Source organism: Gorilla gorilla, chromosome 14 (assembly GCF_029281585.2).
Source record: "Gorilla gorilla gorilla isolate KB3781 chromosome 14, NHGRI_mGorGor1-v2.1_pri, whole genome shotgun sequence".
NCBI lineage: Eukaryota > Metazoa > Chordata > Mammalia > Primates > Hominidae > Gorilla > Gorilla gorilla.
In genome coordinates this window covers 126,789,563-126,811,491 of record NC_073238.2, presented here as the reverse complement: position 1 = coordinate 126,811,491, position 21,929 = coordinate 126,789,563, and the positions used below count along the sequence as shown (strand labels likewise).

The 21,929-nt window shown below is 45.6% G+C and overlaps 1 protein-coding gene and 1 non-coding gene across 4 annotated transcripts in view; both read right to left on the bottom strand.

Moving 5' to 3' along the window:
* LOC101129018 (collagen, type I, alpha 1b-like) overlaps positions 1-21,929 on the bottom strand; it is a 719,603-nt gene that overhangs the window by 55,317 nt on the left and 642,357 nt on the right. The window lies entirely within an intron of this gene.
* LOC115930472 (small nucleolar RNA SNORD44) lies at positions 3,286-3,346 on the bottom strand. The gene has a single exon (XR_004067108.1). It is a non-coding gene; the product is annotated as a small nucleolar RNA SNORD44 (small nucleolar RNA).

Sequence of the window (21,929 nt, the reverse complement as noted above, 5' to 3'; positions counted from 1 at the left end):
GCAAACTCACTGCTTTTTTGAAAATGACGACCCCACGTTTGCCCAGAGGATTTGTGACCCCCTCACACCCAAGGCAATATGTTTACCAACATAAAAAAAAAAAAAAAAAAAAAGGACGCACAAGTCCAGCACAGTTGAAAGACAGTAAGGGCGTGCCAGCCCTCAGTGTCGGTGCGGGGCGCGCGGACCCACGCACACATCTCCCCCGGACAAACGCAGGGTAATTTTTTTTCCATTGTCGGCAGCTGCAGTTTGCAGGAGATCCTTGTCTGTCTGGCTCTAATCTCGGAGACAAAAACCCCACATGACTTCACTCGATGGATCTTAATCTAGAGAAACACTATGTCATTTGCAAATTATTTCTTAATCGGACTAAGCTATTTAGAAGTGCGAGTGGAGGAGTGAGTGTTTTGGAAGCCGCCAGAGCTCAGATGTTGACTAGGAACACTCTTCCTAGCAGCCTCGCTTTCCCCCAAAGGCACGTTGGTCTAAGTGTCAAAAGCAAAATTAAGCAGGTACGTTTCTTTACTTGGGGATTTTTTTTTTTTTGAATTTACTTTTGAGAAAGTGTATTCCCTTGGAGTTTAAGGCAATTTAGTTCAGTCCTCCAAGATGCTGGTAACAAGAGGAAGTTGGTCCTTGACATCTTTAAAAAACCGGGTTTGTGCAGGAATTTCGTGGCGGGAAACGCGGAGACACGTTGGAATTGGACCCATTCCAGCAGGCTCCTTGAAAGCTGTTTCCTTTTGTATGGAAAATGGAAACATTTTGGAATCCAGATTTAAAACTTTGACTTATATTTTACATGTTAAGTCGCTGAAAGATTGGGTACAACACTGCATAAACCTTCAAAACCTGCAAATATTTGAATGGTTTTTGTAAGCGGAGCAGCTGCCAGTCAGCTGGCTTTGACAGGCTGCCACAATTTTGTCACTTAATAGCGGGTGTTAGGCTAAGTGCAAAACACTCTGGCAAACAGATGTCAAACCCGTATCAATGGGGGTTGTGAAGTGGAGTTTTAACCCGCATCGGGGTCTCGCGCACGGAGCCAGTGTGTACACGGTACACAGCGCAGCGAAGGCGAGCGCTCCTAAACGTAGTGGCCTCGCCCGGGGCGCTGGAGACGCGACCCTGAAATTCTGTAAAACCGAGGCTGCTCCTCTCCCGCCGAGACAGAGGAGAAGCAGGGCCAAGGAGCCTTGCAGGGCATGGGGGTGTGGACCCACGTAGCCGCCTCCAGCCCCGCTGCCGTCCTGCGTCCCGACCCGCTTCGCCCGCAGAAGGTGGCAGCTCTTTGCCCAGGCTGGCGTGCAGCAGCAGGCCCCAAGCGCGGCCCCGCGCCTCCCTCTTTCAGGCTTGCTGTGGGCGCTGCCCCCTTATCCACCGAACTCGGCCCCGGGCAGCGAGGCTGTCCTGCGGCCTCAGTGGTGAGAAGGCGGAGGCGACAAATAAAAAGACTCTCTGTCCGAGCAGAGCCGGCAACCACGGCCGAGGTCACCCAGGTGTCTGCGGCCGCGCCAGACCCCCGCCAGGCCCAGAGCCAAGTGCAGAGCGTGGCGGCACCGGCGCTTTATTCCCTTTGCTCACAGCCGGCCGTCTGGGTGGAAACTGGCTTTTCCTCGTGGTTTGCAAGAGGAAGTGGCCCAGGAGCGCGGGGTCCTTGCGCGGCGAGGCGGGGAGGGCGGACGCTCAGAAGACCGTCTTCTTTGTTTAGGCACTGGAGGCGGCCCCTGGGGCACTGCCCTCCCTCTCCCAGGCAAGGGTCCTCGCCGAAGGCCTGATCTGCCCCTTTCGCCCGAAGGACTGGAACTCTTAAGGGCGGCGGCGTCAAAAAAATGACCCCCACCCCCTGCGGCTCGCGGGATCCTGCGGCCTTTGTGTTTCTCGTGCTGAGAACGATTTACGCCCGCGCGTGGCTGCTGGGTGAGGTCTCAAACATTCTGCTCTGCCGGCAAACCAGTGCCACGGGGGATTATTCTGCACGAAGAATATCTGTTCACTCACTCAGAGCTTCCGTCATCCTTGAAATGTCTTCCCAAATTTTCACCTCTTGATGATGTCTAACTCTGACACCAACCGCACATGGGAACAGGAGGCATCCCATGACTGACCCCACATCACAGCAGATCACTGGTTTTCCGATTTTTACAACGTGGATTGCATTTGACTTCGTGCTTAACTCACACTTCTCCTTTTCTTTGAATAACCATCATACCAACTCTTCATTTTGGGAACTTAAACTTGTGGCTGGAAGGCCAAAATGAAGCTTTGGATTTTACTACAAAATGTGATGAAAGGCAAATTTGTCCTTATGTAGATTAAAAGAATTCTCAGAGCTTTCTCTTGAGGACAGCTATTTCATTCGGCATTGCATATTCCTTCATGATAGGTATTTGGGAACTGATTAGGAATCTTTAGGCTAGTATCTACTTTATAATGAACAAAAGTCAAAACACTAATTTTAATTTGCTTTACTATAAGCTCAGCCTGAGACCATTTCTGTGTCCCATGAATGCACACACAGTTAATAAGTGCTTATTTGTTTCTTATAATAATGTTTGTGTCTTATATTTTCATTGATGGAATACAATCAAAGCATAATTTAATGCCCCCCAAACCCTCTTAAAAATATACAGAACAAATATTCTCCTGCCGAGGGCGGGGGGGGGGGGCGCCGTTGTGAAAATAACTAAAGCTTCTCTGTGCCATTAATTTTAATTATATTTTAATGGAAAATCAGATGTTTAAAAGCAGTTTCCACAGGTCTATAGGATTCATTAATTCTAAATGTACAGAAAAGAATGTATTTTCACCTTCCGGCTAAAGTTCACTATTTTCCCACGTAAAAGTATCTAACCACAGAATTTTGCTTCGTCTCCTACCGAGGTGCATGTGCCGTTCAGGAAGGTGGGGGTTGACTGGAACAGATGTCAACTCCAGCAAGCATCCCTGCCCGGGCGCATGCAGTGCACTGGATGTCTAATTTCAGCTGTGAGGTGGAACTGGGCCTAGGTCTTTTGAGGGAGGGGCAGGGAACAATTGCTCAGGGCAGATGTGCTGTGCGGATGTGGCGGAGGAACCCCGAGATTTCAGTGTGGAATTGTGGGGTGCAGCTGTGCAACCCCGGGAGGGTCGGGCCTCATGGTGGGGGAGCTTGAAGGATAACGAGGATGCAGCTAGAAGGATCATGCTCTCATCACAGGTGATTCCAGGGGTGAGATAACTTTCCGAAATCATCATTTGTGGTGGAGGGTTTTTGTTTTTTGTTTTTGTTTATTTGCTTGAAATCAGCTAAAGCCGAGTATGACCTTCACATTCAGGCATCATTTGCTTATCATCACCCAGGGCAGTGGCTTTCACGTTGTTGGAATTGACTTCATCAAAAAAATTATATAACTTGAGATTCTGCTTACCCATTCTTTATTAGAGGCAGTAATTTCACTAAAGCGGTAATATTTTTCTATGCAGTTTATCCAAGGACTTAAGCTGAACCAACTGATGAGCCATAAAATAATGAATTTCACAGGTTTGTTGAATTTCTGTACTTATGTTTGACTGAACACAAGCTTCCCTCTCATCTTCTCCTGCCCCATTCTTTTTTCTCAACACTCAACCTCTGTAGTAAGCCAGATGCAATTAGAATGGAATGTACAAATTGTTGAATAGGAATACAATTGGTATATCAAAATCTTCTCTGAATCGGAGCTGACGAGGGTCAATATTTCACTTTATTCCAGTCCTTGAATATAGAAGCACAGCTGCAATTATTGAAAGACTTCACCGAAGAGTTAGATATTGTCAATGGGGTGAGTTTGAGTAATTGTCATTCAAAAGAGGAAGAGTCTGCTGATACGTGTGTGTATAATATTGTAATAATATTAGGTGCTATAAAAATAAAAATAACAAATGTTATATAGGAAGAAAGGGCCTTCTCAGTGATTAATTAATTCACAATAAAAACAAATTTCATTTGGAAAGTTAAAACAACTGTAACATTTCTAGTATTTATTGACTATGCTAATTCATAGGTGATATGCACACGAGTAGGTTTAGCCAGACTTTCCAGCCTTTAGTCAGCAGTCTTTGGAGGCAAGTCACAGCTTCGTGACCTGCAGTTGCCTGGAGCACTGGTTGGTGACTTCTCTAATCCTCAATTTTCTAATCCATAAAGTGGAGATATTAAATCCTACATGGTAGGATTATTGTGACAACTGAACGATGTCATGAATGTAAAAGCACCTGGACCTGGCACTCAAGACATCACTGGAAGACTCTCATTTTTTTCACTTGGTCTTCCTGGCAGATCCACTCACATGGATTCCCTGGCTCAAGGGGTGATGGAGAGAGTGAGGTCAGGCCAAGAAACACCTTACTTTCTTACGGAAAACCCCAGAGGTGTGTCCAGTGTGGTGTGTGCTGTGCATCCAGCATCGCCTCCTAGCCAGAGGTCTTTGTCTGCAGCACCTTAGACCCTGACCTACGTTGACATTTCAATGTTCTCTTCCTAGTGCTTCTTTCTCAGAAGTCCTTAAACATCTCCAGTCACTAACTAAACTTCGACACTCTGTCATGTTCTGTCACATGGAACCCAACTGCCCTTTGTGGGAACAGTGGGCATATCTAAAAGTCTTACTGCTTTTGCTCAGAAAGGCTTATTTATGGACCAGAATTAAAGTGCAATTGGAATACACATTTCCTATTTCATAAACTACAGGATTTGGAGGCCTTACCTCTCACTTGCTTGGGGAGTTTTTAAAATTTCGGACCTTCATTCATTTCTTCATTCATTCATTCCTCCCTTCATTCATTCATTCATTTCAGAAACATTTCCCAGTCCCCTCCTATGTGCCAGGCACTGTACTGGGCCTGGGGATGTAAAGGTGATGAAAAGTAGGTTCCGTCTTTGTCCTCACAGAACGTGGGGCAAAGCCTCGCTGGTGGTATTTGGCTGGTTATTTTTCTGGGCTGGCCCCTCTCTGCCTTTCTCTGATGCTCTTTCTTTCCATCTGTCATGCACTTCTTAAAGCTTTTTTTGCTTTTTGTTTTTATTTTTATTTCTGATGAGGACTTTTTCCCCTTCTTTCCTGTTGGGTCTGTGATCCTGGAGCTACAATAAAGATTCCTTGGTAGAAAAAGTTGATGAAGTTTTTTTTTTTTTTTTTTTTTTTTTTCCTGGCTTTGATTCTGCATGATGCTAAAGCCTCTGAATAAGTCAGTCTACATTTCACTACACTGGTGCTTGTTGAGCTTGATGTAGGCAAATGTCTGGGCATGACCCTGGGCAGGTGCTTTGTTCTTCCAGGACCTCAATTTTCCAAGCTTGAATATAAGGCAGCCAAACTCAATGGGTTCTGAATCCACCTTTCGAATCTAATGCTTCATGGTTCTAAAATTAAATAATGGAATATTTCATCATGGTTTAGACCCCCAGGATCTGATTTCTTGATCTGTGAGGTGGGTACAAAAATGTATTAGCCTCCCAGGAACATTAGTCTTCTGAGAGGAATCCAGAAGCTTCTAAACATGTCAAATGCTTATTATTATAGACAAGTTTTATTCTTTCCCATGTCAATGGGGCAATAAGGCACAAGATGAGAGGGAGCCCAGTGATAGTCCTGTTAAGACAAGTGCTTCCTGCTATTTACATTTTGCAGCTCTGGCAGAGTACTGGGTATTAGGAACTCAAAGAGTGATTTCATAAAGAAAAAAAAAGTGTAGTTTATACCAAAATGGAATAAACCCCCTTTTGAGTAACAACAATCTGCATAAATGCTTTAAGAAAGCCTATAATTATGATAAAAATGTTGCTCAAAGTTAAAATTATGAAGCAATCAAGATTTATAAACAGTCTCTCATCGACTTTTAATCATTCTTTCTTTTTTATATACAAACTGTACACAATATATGCTTGTAATATATCATGCTATACATTTTATTTTCAGTAATTTAGCCGAGCAAAATATATATGAGGTGACATTGAGAAACTAGGTTATATATGCACGTGACTATGGGCATGTAGCTGCTTCCAGTGTGCACGCACACACGCACACACACACACACACACACAGTGATAGCTATGCATCTTTTTTGGTATCTTACACAGAAAAGATGCATGCTTTTACTGTATCAGAATCTCTTTAAAACTTTAGTATAGCTCCTTTTGCAATATTTTGGAAAAGTATGACATGCATATGAGTATTAATACCCTTTTGCCAAAAAATTTTAATTACTGGATGACTAAGGGCAAAATTGACCAGATTGATCAATATTTGTCTATATTGGGCAAAAATTGCCTCAGTTGAGTAGCAGGAAATAAACAATATGGTGACCATGTGAAGGGCTGACCTAGAATATGAGTTTGTAAGTGCTGTGTTTGGAACTTTGCGTTGAATGACTTTAAAATGTTTAAGCTTACATTGAAGAGGTTAACATAAGGAGACCCTGATAGCAATAGACACTTGTTAATTGGCAGGTTTATGTCAGGGATCAAAAAACAATTCTAGAAAGTTTCAGTAATTGCATGAGTGTGGTGCCTGGCACCTAGAACTCCTTCCCTGTAGGCCATCCTTTTCTGCTAATGTCAACTTCACGTTTGTTATAATTCCCTCTAGCATACTAGCCCAATCCACCTAATTCTAGCTTCTTCACTCAGTTGGTCCTAGCTACATAAAATGAAACATATTAGAGTGCAAAGAACTAACTCGTAGGTTTAAAATGACTTTTTAGGTAAGATTTTATCATCCGAAGATTTGAAAGAGAAAGATTAACTATTGAAACTCTATTGCCTCAACAAATAGTGAGCTAGGATACATTGATTCTTCCCAGGCAAAGATCCTCAGCTGGCTCTGTGTTCTCTCAAAGGCGTATTATTCCTTCTCTCCTGAAGGCTCACCCATGAGAGCCATATCAGCACCTGCTGGAATTTTGGCTCCTACTTGTAAGAATACATTTCTGAACTTGATCTTGTTGCTGGAAATGTCTCCGTGGAATTCCATTTCACCGCAGGTATAACCTGAGATCTTCCAAGGTCTGCTGGTTTTCCAACCTCATCCTCAGCTTCTGTTTCCAGCCCAAGGACACTCAGTTCGCTCCTGCTTCGGGGCCTCCTCGCCATCTGCTCTTTGTGCAGGTCCCCTCTGCGCACTCACATATCCAAAGTCTCCCCTCAGCCTTTCATCCGGCCCACTCATCTCCCAAGCCATGTGTTTAAAGAGGCTTCCCCCCCCTCCATCTACATTAGGGTGCTCAGTTTTATTTTCTCACTGCACTCTGTACTTTCAGCACACAATATCTATCATAATTTAACTACAAACTTAGATTTGTGGTTATTTGTTTCATGTCTATTTTTTACCATGGACTGTCTACTCCATAAGGGCAGGGCTCATCACATTTGGCCCATACTGTGCCTAGTGCCCAGCACATTGAATATGCTCAATAAATACTTGTTCGATGCACGCAGATCAGCAATGATGGGTGGCTGTCTATGGTGGAGAAACTGGTATTGAAGTAGTGCCCAGCAATAAGCAACTGTAAAACCTGACAAAATATATGAGGTAACTGTTTTCCAGTGGTGGGCAACAGGTGTTCCCTAAGGACCTGTGAATGAAGGAAAATTCTGGAAATGAGCCCCTGCCCTGGTCTCTGCCTGTGAACAATTTCCCGGCCATGGCCAGGGGGGCTGGAACCCAGGGAGAGTATGGTGGTCTCTCTGAGTTGGGAAAGCAGAGGTCAAAGTTTGAAGTACCTGAAGCAGCTGGAATCCATAGGGTCTAAGAGTAGAGAGCAGAGAGCCAAGTAACAAGATGGTCTGTGGCTGAGGGCTGGGCTTCCCATGAACAAGGCAGAAATAACCAAGGCTTATTGATAGAAGCTGGCAGGGGATTGAGAGTTAAGCAGAAAAACGGGAGGTTGAGCAGTGGAGTGCTGCCAGAGTTCCAGTCCTGCCAAGGTGGAGAGATCTTAATGCCACTTTAACACCTGTGGTGTCCAGATGAGATGCCAGATAGACTGCCACAGGTGGTGGGATCAAATGCTAGTGTAAGACCACTCTAGTCCTGCCCTAACAAAACCTAATATCAAGCTCTGCAAAGACACACAAAGGATATAGAGGTTGAAAGGTAAGTCTGGCAAAGTTGGAGGGGCTTGGGAAGCACTTTGGACTTCCAGAGATTTGCTCACATTCACAGAGATCATTCAGTGATTGAACTACCTGCTGTCATAAGAGTCAATAACGGAAAAAGGAAGGTACCAAAATCCAGAGTCTCTACAGCATTTTATCCACAAAGTCAGTATCAGTGGAAAAAAATCACCAGACAACTAAGAAACAGGAAAATGAGATTCATAGTCAAGAGAAAAAGCAGTCAAAAGAAACCAGTCCTGGGATGGCTCAGATGTTGCACTTGGCAAAGATCTTAAAGCAGCTTTTACAACATGGTCAAAGAATTGAAGGAAAATACAGTCTTAACAAGAGAACAGATTGAGAATCTTAGCGACAAAATGTAAATGATAAAGAACCAAATGGAACTTAAGAATCTTAAAAGTATAATAACTGCAATGAAAAATTCACTAGATAGGCTTGACGGCAGGTAAGGAATATCAGGAGGAAGAGTTGTTAATTTGAAGACATCAGCAGATATCATCCAGTAAGAAGAACAGAGAGAAAGCTGGAAGGAAAAGGGGTGGAGCCTCAGGGACCTATGGATAATATTAAACCGCCTAACACACATGGAATTGGAGGCCCAGCGGAGAAGCAAGTGATATTGGGCATCACCTTTTTGGTTTTTTTTTTTTGGCTGGATATGCCAAATAATGACCGGATACTTGCCTAAGTTGATGAAAAACATAACTTTCATATTCAAGAATCTAATCAAACTCCAAGCAGGAGTATGCAGAATAAAAAGACAACCATACCTAGGCACATTGTAGTTAAACAGATTAAAAAAAAGATAAGAGAAAAATCCACACATACAGGGCTCTAAGTGGACCCCTGTACAAAATACAAGGAGGCCAGAAACAACGGAAGGGCATTTTTACAGTGATGAAAGAAAAACCCCACAAACCTGTCAAGCCACAGCAATTCTGTATGAAACAAAAACCTCCTTCAAAGAAAAGCTGAAAAAAGATCTTTTAACATCAGTGAAGGCTGACGGTATTCCTAGCAGAGGCCTGCGTTACCAAAATTCTGAAGGAAGCCCTTCAGGATTATGGGTACTGGGGAAGAAATGAAGAGCAGCAGACGTGGAGGAAGGTTGTTCTTCTTCCTGTAATTTACTTGAAAGAAAATTAAGTGTTTAAAACGTAAGGCTCCCCTTTGGAATTAGTGTCGGCTTATCAGATGCCCGAGGATGTCAAATGCCACCACGTCCTTGGCTTCACTAATTCCAGCAAACTGAATGTTTATTTACAGGCGAAGCAAAAATGAAAGACAGGATGTGAACCAACACAAGGTTGAGAATGATGTTTTATCACAAAGCAAAGGGAAGCTCTGGGAGTCAGTGAACTTTCAGGATACCTTGCCAACCATGAGTTGTTAATCCAATCTTCTCAAATTTCTTGAAGATGAAATGCCTGTTATCTTCCAGTCAGAAACTAGGTTATGTAGAGGAATTATTGAGTTCTTCAAAAATACAATAAACATGCTGACTTCTCTGTATTATTAGGTTGTTTCTGTGCCTATTTCTCAATCTTCCCAAGAGTCCTTGAATGCATTAAAGACAAGGGACAGAAATGTAGAGGGAGGAATCTGGCTCATTTTTAAAATGGAGATTTGTTTGCAACATAACCTGAGTATTATCTTTCATATTGCTGCCCAAGGGCATTTGAAATAATTTCTTCTTAAAAGAGGTTCAGGGGAAAGTCTTTAGAGCTGAAGAGTTACTTGACTCTGGGCCTCTCTGTATAATGATAAAATAAAGATGCATTTCCTTTGAGAATTAGGAAAAATAGTAGCCAGACATTCACTCTAAGACTTATGTGGTTTTTCTTCCTCCCTTCCCCTGTTTTCCCTTCTCTTCTCGAGATAATTTACTATTTGTAGTTATGAGTCCTCCATTTTAAATGAATTACAGTCTGGAATGAAAGAAAGCATGTTTCATCCTGAAATTTAATACTTGAAAAAAAGAAGTACTTATGTCATTCGAATAAATGTAGTATTGCCTGTGAAGACATCTAGTTTCTCTTTCTATATATATATATATATACACACACACACACACACACATTTTTGCTACTTAACATTGGAGCACATTTTTGTTTTACCATCCTCATAGCCTTGGAGGTACAGCACGTGCACACACACACACGTACACACGTGCACACACGAATACACAAGTACACACATGCACACAGGCACACACATGCATGCACAGATGTTCACACGTGCACACACATGAACACACACAAACACGTAATGCATCATGCATGTACACACGCACACATATGTACACACATGCACACATGTACACACACACATACACATGCATACACATACACACCCAGAACTCTTTCATCCTCTTTTAATGAGATCGACACTTACCAAGGTCTTTTACTTGAAGCCGTGTTCTCTACCTTTCTTCCTGCACTCTATAAAATGCTCTCTCAAAAACTGAAATTCTTCGCATCAATAAAAGCATCTGAAAAAACGTGTTTTATGTGCCAGCTGGATAGTAATTTGCAGGGATAGAAAATATTGTTAAAAGGGCAATGCTGAACAAAACGTACATCTTATCTAACTTATGTAGACTTATGTTTGCTTATATTTAAAGAGATGATTGGCATATGGTTGGGCGTTCTTTTTTATTTGCACCATTACTGGATTTTTCTCATGTCTCCTTGATGTTATTCAAGGGCTGTCCATCAGAGCTTTGTATCTTGAAGATGAAATACTCCAAGACCTGTAGTGTGGTCCCCACCAGGAGCTCCTGAGAAACGCTGAATCTTGGGCCCCACCCCATGCCCACGAGTCTGCATTCTAAAGGAATCCTGGGAGGTGCTCCCCCAAAGCATAGGTCGACAGATTTTTCTACTAGGTTGATGTTTACTCAGATAGCTTTAGAGAAAAACAATATTTGTACTTCTTTGTGGCAGGCTTATGCAATGAATCCCCAGAGAAGTGAATAAGGATTTGTAATTATTGTTTTGATACTTTTCTGGAATGTGTGTTTATATGCAGTGTTTCACACAAAAAAGATTGTTTTATATTTTACAGTAACGATAAAAATGCATTATGGTGTTTCTCCAAGTCCACTATCTAAGACAATTCATGAGATATTTTAGGGTCACACTACTTTAAATGCTAGTTTAGCATGTAAGTACTTATTTAATGTCTGGTTACTGATTACCATCCCATGCTGCTTTGTCCTTGCTAAAATATAAGCTAGTTTTACTGATTTTAAAAAATGTAAACTTGCTCTCAATCCTATGTACTTCCTAAAATAATTGGACATTTGGGTTATAACTCTTCTGTCATTTTAACATTGAGGAAAGTGAAGGAGAATTGAAATAAATATCCATGAAATGCTGGTATGGGTTGGGAAGCAGGGACTTGAGGGTACAGCTGAAATTAATTTTACCTCTCTCCTCTCTGGATTTCTTAGGCCATTATTTACAAGCTGTCAAATTTTATGGTTGAAGTAATTTGTATGAACTATGCACTGAAAGCACATTTTATCCATTGATTTCCTGGCAGTTCATGGTTGCCACTCATCTCCTGAAGAACACTTTCTGCTTTCACAAAGCATAGATTAAAATATCAGTCTTCAATCCTGTCTCTAATGCAGAGATAGAGAGAGTAGGTTTTGAGGTTTCGTACTGCTACTCCTCCCAGAGAGCTACAAAAGCAAATAAAAATCTTCCCTACAGGAAGATGATGATATCCCAGGCCTCAAATTATATGTTCAAAAATTTAAAAAATTACTGTGCCAGTAGATAGTGGAAGATGGCCAGACACAAGGAGATCAAACACCATTAAATGAGATGAAACAGAAATAAGAGACTCCAAAAACAGAACTACAGTGACTCCAGACACTGAAGCCAATAGATGAGGTATGCATTATATTTAGTATGCAACAAGAGATTAAGCAAAGCTCTGAAAAAATGGTCAGGGAATTGGAAATCCCAAAAGTAAAGCAGAAATTTTTAAAAACTCTGAAGAAAAAAATAATTAAGAAGTCACTGGATAGATTTAAGATCAGATTAGATACAGCTAAAGAGAGAATTTGTGAACTGGGAGATTGTTCAAGAGTAAACCTAAAAATCATCATGGAGAGATGAAAAAGGAAAACCTCAGAAGTAAAAGTAAGAGACATAGAATATACAGTGCGAAAGTTCAACACATGCTTGAGTCTTAAAAAGAGAAGAGAACAAGAATGGAGAAGGAAACATAGTTGAAAAGATAATGGCTGATAATTTTCTAGAACTAATACAGAAAATTGAAATACAGATTCAAGAAACCTGGTATGTCCCAAGTGGGATAAATGAAAGGAAATTCATAGCTGGGTACATTAGAGTGAAACTGCAGAAACCCAAAGGCAGATGAGACTTATAAGCAGCCAGTGATGGCAGGCAGAGTACCTTTAGGAACAGTGTCTTCCCCAGCTGGCTTTCAAACAAAAGTAGACACAAGAAAATCATGGAGTGATGCTTTCAGGCAGGGCTGGGGCGAGGGCAAGGAGATGAGGAGCCTGCCTCTGGTGCACAATTTAAGGAGATGCCACAACACTGAGTCATCAGGATGAGGAGTAGCTCTCGACTGTGCTGGAAGAGCCTGCAGATGTCGCCTTTACTCCCAGCGTCAGGGGAAGTAGCTGTTTCAGGAGTTTTGAAGCAATAATATGGTTAATCAAATATGAAAGCCCTTTTAGCCTAGGAATTTTGCATGTTTTTTAACCAACCTTAACAAAAATTTGTGAAAGAGCAGAGAAAAGAAAAAAAAACCCAACTCTACCACCTTAAATAATCATTTTTATATGACCCTCCTGATCTTTGTTTGTATGGATGTGGTTTTCCATAGTTGTACAGTTGGGCCTGGAAAGCTCCATCCATGTGTCCCTGTCCAGCTGGGAGGTGGGACAGCTCCTTTCCCTGCTCCTGGGAGGGACTATGACAGCATGGGGTGTCAGTTTCCCAGGGCTGCTATCGCAAAGTCCCACAACTGCTGGCTTCAAACAACAGAAATTTGTTGTCTCACAGTCTGGAGGCCAGACGTCTGAAATAAGGTGTCCATAGGGCTGTGCCTCTCTGGGACTCTGGGCAGGATCCTCCCTTGACCTTCCCAGCCTCTGGCAGCAGCGGTCCAGCCTCTGTGTTTCGTGGCTGCGCTCCGGCCTCAGCCTCTGTCTGCACATGGCATCCCCTTGTGTGTCTCTGTCTTCATCTCCTTTTGGGTCTTCTCTTCTTACAAGGACTCGGGCATATTGGATGTAGGGCCCTTCCTACTCCAGCATGACCTCATTTTAACTAACTCCATCTGCAAAGGCCCTATTCCCAGTAAGCTCTCATTCTGAGGGGCTGGGGGCTAGACTTCCAAATGGCTTTTGGGGGACCCAGTGTGACCCATAGCAGACAGCAAAGCAGAAAAGGCAGCAGTTGACAGCCCTCAGCCTTCTCTAATCCTTGCAGACTCCAAGTGAGACCACTGGGGAGTCTTTCTCTACTCACTTCAATATAACACCTTGTTGGGCTGGAGATTCTTTTTCACTGTTAAGCTGGATTCCAGTGGTTCATCTTCCTAGTAAATAAAAAAGTGTGCTAACTTCACAGAAAACAGTCCCAATCTCACATGTTAATTCAATTCTTTGTTTTTCCAACAGAAAGTATTCTTCCCCCCAGCCCCCGGCATCAGCCTAAATTAACTACTTATGCTGTCTTAAGATATCTAAGGATTCTGGGGACTCTGAGTCCGAGGAGGAGTCTTAACATGTTCTCAAGTAAATACCATAGATCTTTCTGAGAATGCAACTAGGAAAATCAGTGGTTTCACTGGTCTTAAAATAATTTGGTCTTTTAAAAAAGGTTTTAAAGGTGTTAACATAGCCAAACGTCAAGCTTCATTTCAATGAATAGTTGAGCCTCTTAGTGAGACAAAGCATGCTGTATGTTTCCATGCATATGCTATAGTTTGTTTGAGATTTACCTTTTTTTGCATGAAAAAGTGAGCACTTGTCAATTACCCACTAGGAAAGTGTTGTGATAGAGAGGTTATTTTTCAATAATTGCCTGAATAAAAACCATTTATGCAACATGCCATTTCTGCTGCATGTGTGCCAACAGGCAGCACAGCTTGGTGAGGGACCTCCCCTCACTCCTGTCCCACCCGAAAACAGTGCAGTGCAGCATGGATTTGAATTCTCTAGGAAAGAAAATGCTACTAAAGTTACAGTTGCTAACCTTCACCATATTCAGTCTCTACAAGGAATGCGATATTGCTTGCTTTTGCCCTATGAGATTTTAGGTGTATAAAGATGAAAGAATCAATCAATTCTACTTTCAGTTTTCCTCCTCTGGGTAAATGTCACTACTGTGCACTGTGCTGAGACTTCTTTCTCTTCCTGCCCACCTCCCACCCCTCAACAGGACCTGGCAGCTCGATTCCTAGTTGAAGGAGCACAGGGCTGTGGGTGACTGGTGCCGGCCAGAGGCTTAAGCCCAACCTCTGGGCCAGGGCCACAATAAAATATGAGGGTGGGGCCACCAGCAAGTCCTTCTGTCTTGGAAATCACGGAGGTGTGAGAATCATGGAACTGCAGCTTCCCATACATTTTGGAAGGGAAGAAACACATGCACCCAAACCTACTTTTGGTGACTTCGTTCTGCACCATAATTTTGTGATTGCCGTGGGTGCTGACGCAGTTTGTAGCTCCACATTCTCATGCTGATGCTGATACAGTTTCACCACTGCCCACAGCTGGAAAGCAGGGACTTCTGGCACCAAGTGCTGTGGGAATGATTTCACACAAGCACCAAATGTTGATGCCTAAGATTCATCTTGCTCAGTTTTATCCCTGTTTCTCTTCCATGAACACATTCACGTGGAATCCACCCAGATGGCATGAGGGTTTACTGAAAAATTTTTTATGAATCTGCTCATTTTTATCACCATGGAACTGTATTTAAAGAAGATAAATTATTTTTCTTTGCATTCAACAACCCCAGTTTATCCCCCAAGTAATCAGAGAGTAATTCAAGGTGATCGAGGGTTCAGCCCTGAGCTTTCTTGATGAAGGAAATGTTCTGTGTCTGGTCTGTCCCCTGCTGTGGTCACTGGCCACACATGGCTGCAAAGCACTTGAGGTATGGTGAATGCAACAGAGGAAGTGCATTTTTAATTGTATTCAATTTACAGAGCTGCTGCCTTGAACTTCGCAGGTGTAGATGCATTGAGGCTGGTGTGGTTGCTTATCTTCCTAACAGAGCTCCTTAGCAGGGAAAAATATATTTTAGATTTCCTTCAAATCAGTGTTTGAAACACTTGTAATAATTGTCATTCTCATGAAGGAAATTCATCCTATTTTACAGCAGAAACACAGGAAACAAGGAGTTATGGAGACTGGCTTAGGATGTAGGAGGATTAATTTTTTATTTGGTCGATGATTATAGATGTAAAAGTGACTCAGTTTCTTAATTCCCCAGGTAGCTTTTACTGAGACCCTTGCTTGAAGTAGGAGATCCAGGCTCTGGAGATGGAGCCGGGAGAAATTATAGCCTCATGCACACAGAGCTTGCTCCATGCTCCCTCCAACTGGCTCCCGACTCCTGACGCCCACCCCGTCTAGAAAGCTCTTCCCTCTGACACACAACGTGCGTGTGGCTCTTCCCTTTGCTCCTTGCCTGTCTGCTGGAATGCCCCTCATCTCAGAACTGTCCCTGCCTAACCCCCGCTCTCACTCCCTTCACCCGCTGTGATTTTCTACAAAGCACAGATCACCATTGGACATTGGCACGAGGTGGCCTTACTTGCTACTGGTATGTGGGGGTACATTTTGGCCAAGTAAAGCCCAAGACCCCTGCTCTGCAGCCAAGCAGAAGTGTTGAAGAGCTGCTATACGAGACATCTAAGGAAAGGGAGACAAGTGGGAGGTGAAGCTGTCCTGCGGCTGAGAGAGACCACTGGGAGAGTTGAGGGCCGCTGGAGGAGGAGCAGTGAGGGGCACTGCATAGGTGTGCCCAGGATTTGGAGGTCAGGGAAGTGAGGGAGAACCTGCAAAGGAGACTGAGAAGGCAGAGAAGCAAGAGAGGGCAGGATCCTGGAAGCTGGTGAAGAAATAAGGATAACTTTGCCCACTCCTGACAGAGAAGTTGGATGGAGACAGAATTGGCCCTGGACTCAACTGTGTGGAGTCAATTCTGGGGACCTTGGAAAGTGCTGCTCAAGTGAGTGCTGGTATGATCAGCAGAGAGCAGGAGGAGGTGAAGTGGAGACCTGGCACAGGCCAGCCTGGAGGGCTTCGCTTAGATAGGGAGGCGGGAACTCCATTATTTATCAAAGCAGATGGCCAGCATGCGCGACGCCATTTGCAACTGGGATATCCATGATGACAGTGTGATTTACTCACATGTGATAAGAATGTAGTTGACCCAGTGTATGTATGTAGATTCATCCTAAATGATTGGATTAGGAGTTCCAAGATTTTTGCCTTATTTAAAATATATGCTAATCACTGCTCAATATGCATCTTTTCAAATCAATCTATTTGAACATAACAAAAAAACTTAGGACGGGAAAATTGCGTCAATAAGCCCAAATCTGAGTGATGCAGAGTGTGAGGGGGGCTGGAGAGACATTCCCATTTTTTTCTCCCAAAGTTACATTTAGATCCAGAAAGAATTTTGCTTACTAAAAAAAGAAATCCCAGAATCCTCTTTCAGAAAATTTTGAAATATGAGGATTAATTTAATCTTTCTAGAAGACTTCAGGACATTTCAAGATGGACATTTTTGTGCCAGTAGAGAAGTTCCTGCTGTCTCTGATACTAGGAAAGAAAACCTTCTCTGCCTCAAATTTGCCTTAGAAAACGCCAGGCAAGCACTACACTTTGATGCCTAAGATCCGTCTTACTCAGTTATCAGTTTCTCTTCCATGGACATATTCATGTGGAATCCAGCCAGATGGCAACAGGGTTTATTGCAACGATTTTTCAAATTTGAAGTCATTTTATTTTTCAAATTTTTCAAATTCTAAGCCATTGTATTCGAGCCATTCAAAATGGCTTCAAAAATACCAAGGGCTGTTGCTGTAGTCCTGACCACTGAAGACCGTCCATCCACCCAGAAAGGCGTTCTGGAGGTCGGAGACAGAACTGGGCAATGAAGACTCCACAGAGAGATAGGAGCTGTGCTCATCCCTGCCTTCGACTGCTGTAAACAGAATGGCCCCCTTCATCGTTGACCAGCTATTGCTGGGTCTTTCCAAATGGCTCAAGTCATGCACACAGCTCCACGGCTCACGGGTAGCAGCAGTTCCTTTGCCGCGGGTGCCCTGGTAGACGCAGTCAAGCAATGGTTCTCATCCCGTGTTTGCTTGTTTGACCAAACAACATAAGGTGGAAGAAACGATAGGACGCCTTGCCCACAGCCGGAGAGAACACGGTCCGGCCCCTCTCTGTAGAGCAGCCATGGATCCGGGAGACGGAGGTTTCTGAGACACCCTCAACTCATGAAAGAGCCCAGCACGTGTGCCAAGTGATTCCCAGACAGAAACGACGACGGGGAAATAATACCGAGGTATAAACTTACGCATTTTCATTGTAGGTATATTTCAACTTTTGGTTTTCAAAGAGCCTTTTGGATCCCAGCAGAGGCAAAAAGACTTAGAGAAATAGTTTTCAATGCCATGGTTGAAGCCGTTATCAGTAGGTTTGGGAAGAACGCCCTCCTTATATTTGATATGGACTCGCCTGGTCAGACAGGAGCAGAGGCACACTCGCAGGGGGAAGGGAGAAGGGTTTAAATAAAGGAAATATTTACAAATATGTGGGTAGAATTAGGGAGAACCAAGAGCAACTAGGAAGCCTCCTGGGGCTGGTGTCAGCGGGTGGGCACCGTTGTCTCCCCTCAGCAGCAGGGAAGGGGAGCTGACCTGGAGACGCTGAGAGAGCTGCGTCTAAGAGGGCTGTGCACCATGGCCACCGGTGGAGACGCGAAGGGAGCTGGGCCTGAGGAAGGGCTGTGCGCCGTGGCCACCGGTGGAGACGCGGAGGGAGCTGGGCCTGAGGAAGGGCTGTGCGCCGTGGCCACCGGTGGAGACGCGGAGGGTGCTGGGCCTGAGGAAGGGCTGTGCGCCGTGGCCACCGGTGGAGACGCGGAGGGTGCTGGGCCTGAGGAAGGGCTGTGCGCCGTGGCCACCGGTGGAGACGCGGAGGGAGCTGGGCCTGAGGAAGGGCTGTGCGCCGTGGCCACCGGTGGAGACGCGGAGGGAGCTGGGCCTGAGGAAGGGCTGTGCGCCGTGGCCACTGGTGGAGACGCGGAGCTGCTGATATGCAGCCCCAGGAGAGACTAGGGGATACGGGTCCCAACTCCCCACTTTTCCTGCCCTCCAGGCCCCTGCCATCCTTCCCAGTGATCAAATCCACCCACAGGCCAGGGTCCACTGGAAATCAGCTTCCGGGACTCAGAAGAGGGTGGAGGACAGGGGAGGGTGGAGAGGGGGCTGCAGGGCCGAGTGCAGAGTGCTCAGTCCGGCCCTACAAGGGGAGCTGGACTCCCCTTCCCTCCCTTGGCGCTGAGTGGGGTGGGGTTGGGGACATGATGTACACCCTAGGATTCAAGAACACGTGCACACATGGCCTGCGCAGGTGCAACTCTGGGGATGTGACGGCCACACGGAAGCATGTCCGGCTCTCAGGCCTGCTGTCCAGGCAGGCAGGGCTGGAGGCAGGCCTCTGAGTGGGCATCTCCGGGTGGCCCTGGAGAGCACTCTGTGTCGATCTTTCCCTGAGAAGGGTGCGTCGGTGCGGAGCCGTCACGGTGGGCCTGGCCCTGCTGCTGAGGAAGATGCAGGGCTCCAGGCTATGTGTGTGTAGTTGCAGAGCTCAACTCTCATTTGACAAATTTCAGAGAGATCTCGTGCACTCGGAGCCGTTTGCATCACTGGGGCCGTTTCTAAGGCAGGAGAGGCAGTGCGACCCCCACGCAGCCACCTTGGGAAAGGCAGAACTACCTGCCCCATTGGCTCTCAGCAAGGGCCTCAGATCCTCAACACGTGGGCCGAACGCCCCTGCCACTCGGTAACTGGGTGACCCAAGGCAAGCTACTTAACTTCTCAGCTTCAGCTTTTCATCTGAATAAATGGATAATCTTATGGTGAGAATCAGCACTGTCTCTGATCCATGCTAAGCATCAAGAAATAGCCTCTATTTTGCTGTTGGTTCAACAGGAACAAGTCTGTCTTCCAATAATAAATGCAGTGACTGGCACGTTGTTTGAAGACATAAACCTGGTATCATTAATATGCTAGATTTCTGACCTTGGGAAAATCTCTGGTTCTCAGATGGTTTTATCAGTGGAATAAAGTATTTGGACAGGACGAGATAATCTGTAGGCTCCAGTTCTGATATGCTCTGCATTACAGGGAAGGACAATAGGACCACTTGGCCAGAGGACACTGGACAGGTCCCTTTAGGTCTCTAAGACATGAGGGAGAACCACCGGGGTATGAAGGAGATGGGAGATGGGGCAGAAAAGATGAGTCCCAGATAAGAAGCCCAAGGAACAAGAGACCCCTGAAATGGGGACAGGAGGGCAGTGGCTCATCCTCTAGGTTGGGGACAGGAGGGCAGTGGCTCATCCTCTAGGTTGGGGACAGGAGGGCTCTGGGTCACCCTCTGTGTTGGGGACAGGAGGGCTCTGGGTCACCCTCTGTGTTGGGGGCAGGAGGGCTCTGGGTCACCCTTTGGGTTGGGGACAGGAGGGCAGTGGCTCATCCCTCTAGGTTGGGGACAGGAGGGCTCTGGGTCACCCTCTGGGTGGGGGACAGGAGGGCAGTGGCTTATCCTCTAGGTTGGGGACAGGAGGGCAGTGGGTCATCCCTGTAGGTTGGGGACAGGAGGGCAGTGGTTCATCCTCTAGGTTGGGGACAGGAGGGCTCTGGATCACCCTCTGGGTGGGGGACAGGAGGGCAGTGGCTCACCCATTAGATTGGGGAGAACTTTTCTCTTGGTTCTTGTCATGGTGCTGGAAGCAAGTATGTTTCCCTGTTCCTGGGACCCAGACTCTCACACACACACGGGTGAACAGGGCCATGCTCCAATGTGCTTCTGCTCCCCTGCGACCCTGTGACCCTGCGAGGAAGGAAATGTGGAGCCCTCATCAGACAGGCCTTAAGGGTCACTGCTTCCCGCTTCTCCTGGCAGATGCCCTGAGGGTACATGGGTCATTCTGACCGTCTGCAGGTTCCAGGAACTAGGCCTCCTTCCACAGGGAGAAGGACATTCCACCAGCAAGGGTGGGGCCGCCAGGGCAGCAGAGACCCTGGGCCTGTCCTGGAGAGAGCTCCTGTGGCCTTGCTTACCACAGGATCCCAGACCTTCACACACTAGCGGCCAAGGTACAAGTAACTCACTCATCCCTGAAACTTTATGCAATGAGAAGTCAGTCACTGCTCAGATTCCAAACATAACACTAAGGCCTAGATTAAAATAGCCTTATCCAGCTGTTAGATTTCCATCTAAGGCCAACGGACTTCTGTAGGCAATGAGTAGTGACCAAAAAAAAAAAAGGGCAAAAAATTAATATTTACTTTTACAGTCTCAGATTCCATAGGGACATTGTTCAGGGGAAATCCCAGGAGTCTGCTGGAGAGGGTCAATGAGTGAGTTTGGGTCTGGGTCACCTAGGAGTAGTGGAACCTGAAACCAGATGGTGTGCCAGAGGCTGCTTCCAGGCGGAGCAGCACCACAAAGCTGCCCCTAGGTAAGAGCCTGGGATTCCCGTGGGATTTGGAGAGCGCAGGCATGAGGCACGGGCTGAGATTCACCCTGCGAGCCAAGTTATTTCCTCTGCACAGCAGTACTGAATGTGCAAAAGCTGGCCTGTCTCCATTTGGAATCAGAATGTCAGAAATGATTCCTGGTGTTGCTTTTTTATTTTAATGGGTCATGAGGAGAATTCCACAGAAGAGGCTACAGCAGGAGAGCCTGAAGCGGGGGAGAGGTGACGGTCACGGGGGATTCTGGCCATTGTGCCAATGCGCTGTGAGTGACGGGTGACCCTGGGCGGTGAGTGCAGACGGGTGTGGGACTGCTGCTTCCAGACACAAAATAGCTACTCCCGTTGCGGCCCAAACTGGAGTCGGTATCTACTGGGCCTGCGGGAATGAACGCCTTACTAATGACCATGAATTCAGAGTGTGAGGAAGAACCAGGCCTGTTTAGTATTGGGGACATTCCAGATTTAGGGATATGGAGGGCTCTGCTTATTAGGTCATGGGCTTTGTCCGTGTGGACACACATTGGGTTGGAAATGGCCCTTTTCACAAAGCGTGCCTTCTTTGCTCATCTGGTGTGTCTTCCTTGACCGCAGAAGCTGGAGAACTTGCAGGAGCCACGGTTCCTGACCCCTCTGCAGCTCGGATTCTGCACGCCACTTCCATTTCCTCACTAGCTTCTCTTACCTATGGAGATGTCAAAGCAGAGGCTAAGTGGGTGCCATCTCCTTGCTGCAGGTGGCCATCTCCTGCTACCTGGAGAGGCTGCACCGTCGGACACTCCCACAGCACCGCCCCTGCACCAGCTGTCCTGTGTTGAGGAGCGGGTTTGTGTGGAAAGGTGGAACACCCAGCTGAACGGCTGAGTGGCATTTGCAGCTCCCTGATCCTGGTTGTATGTCTTTGACCTGAATCTGGTGGTTTTGGTGCACCTGATTCCCCATTTTCAACTTGTGGCAAAGGCTGTCAGTGGGTCAGGTCTTTGGGGTTCTAAGAGCCAATCCTGGAGGTC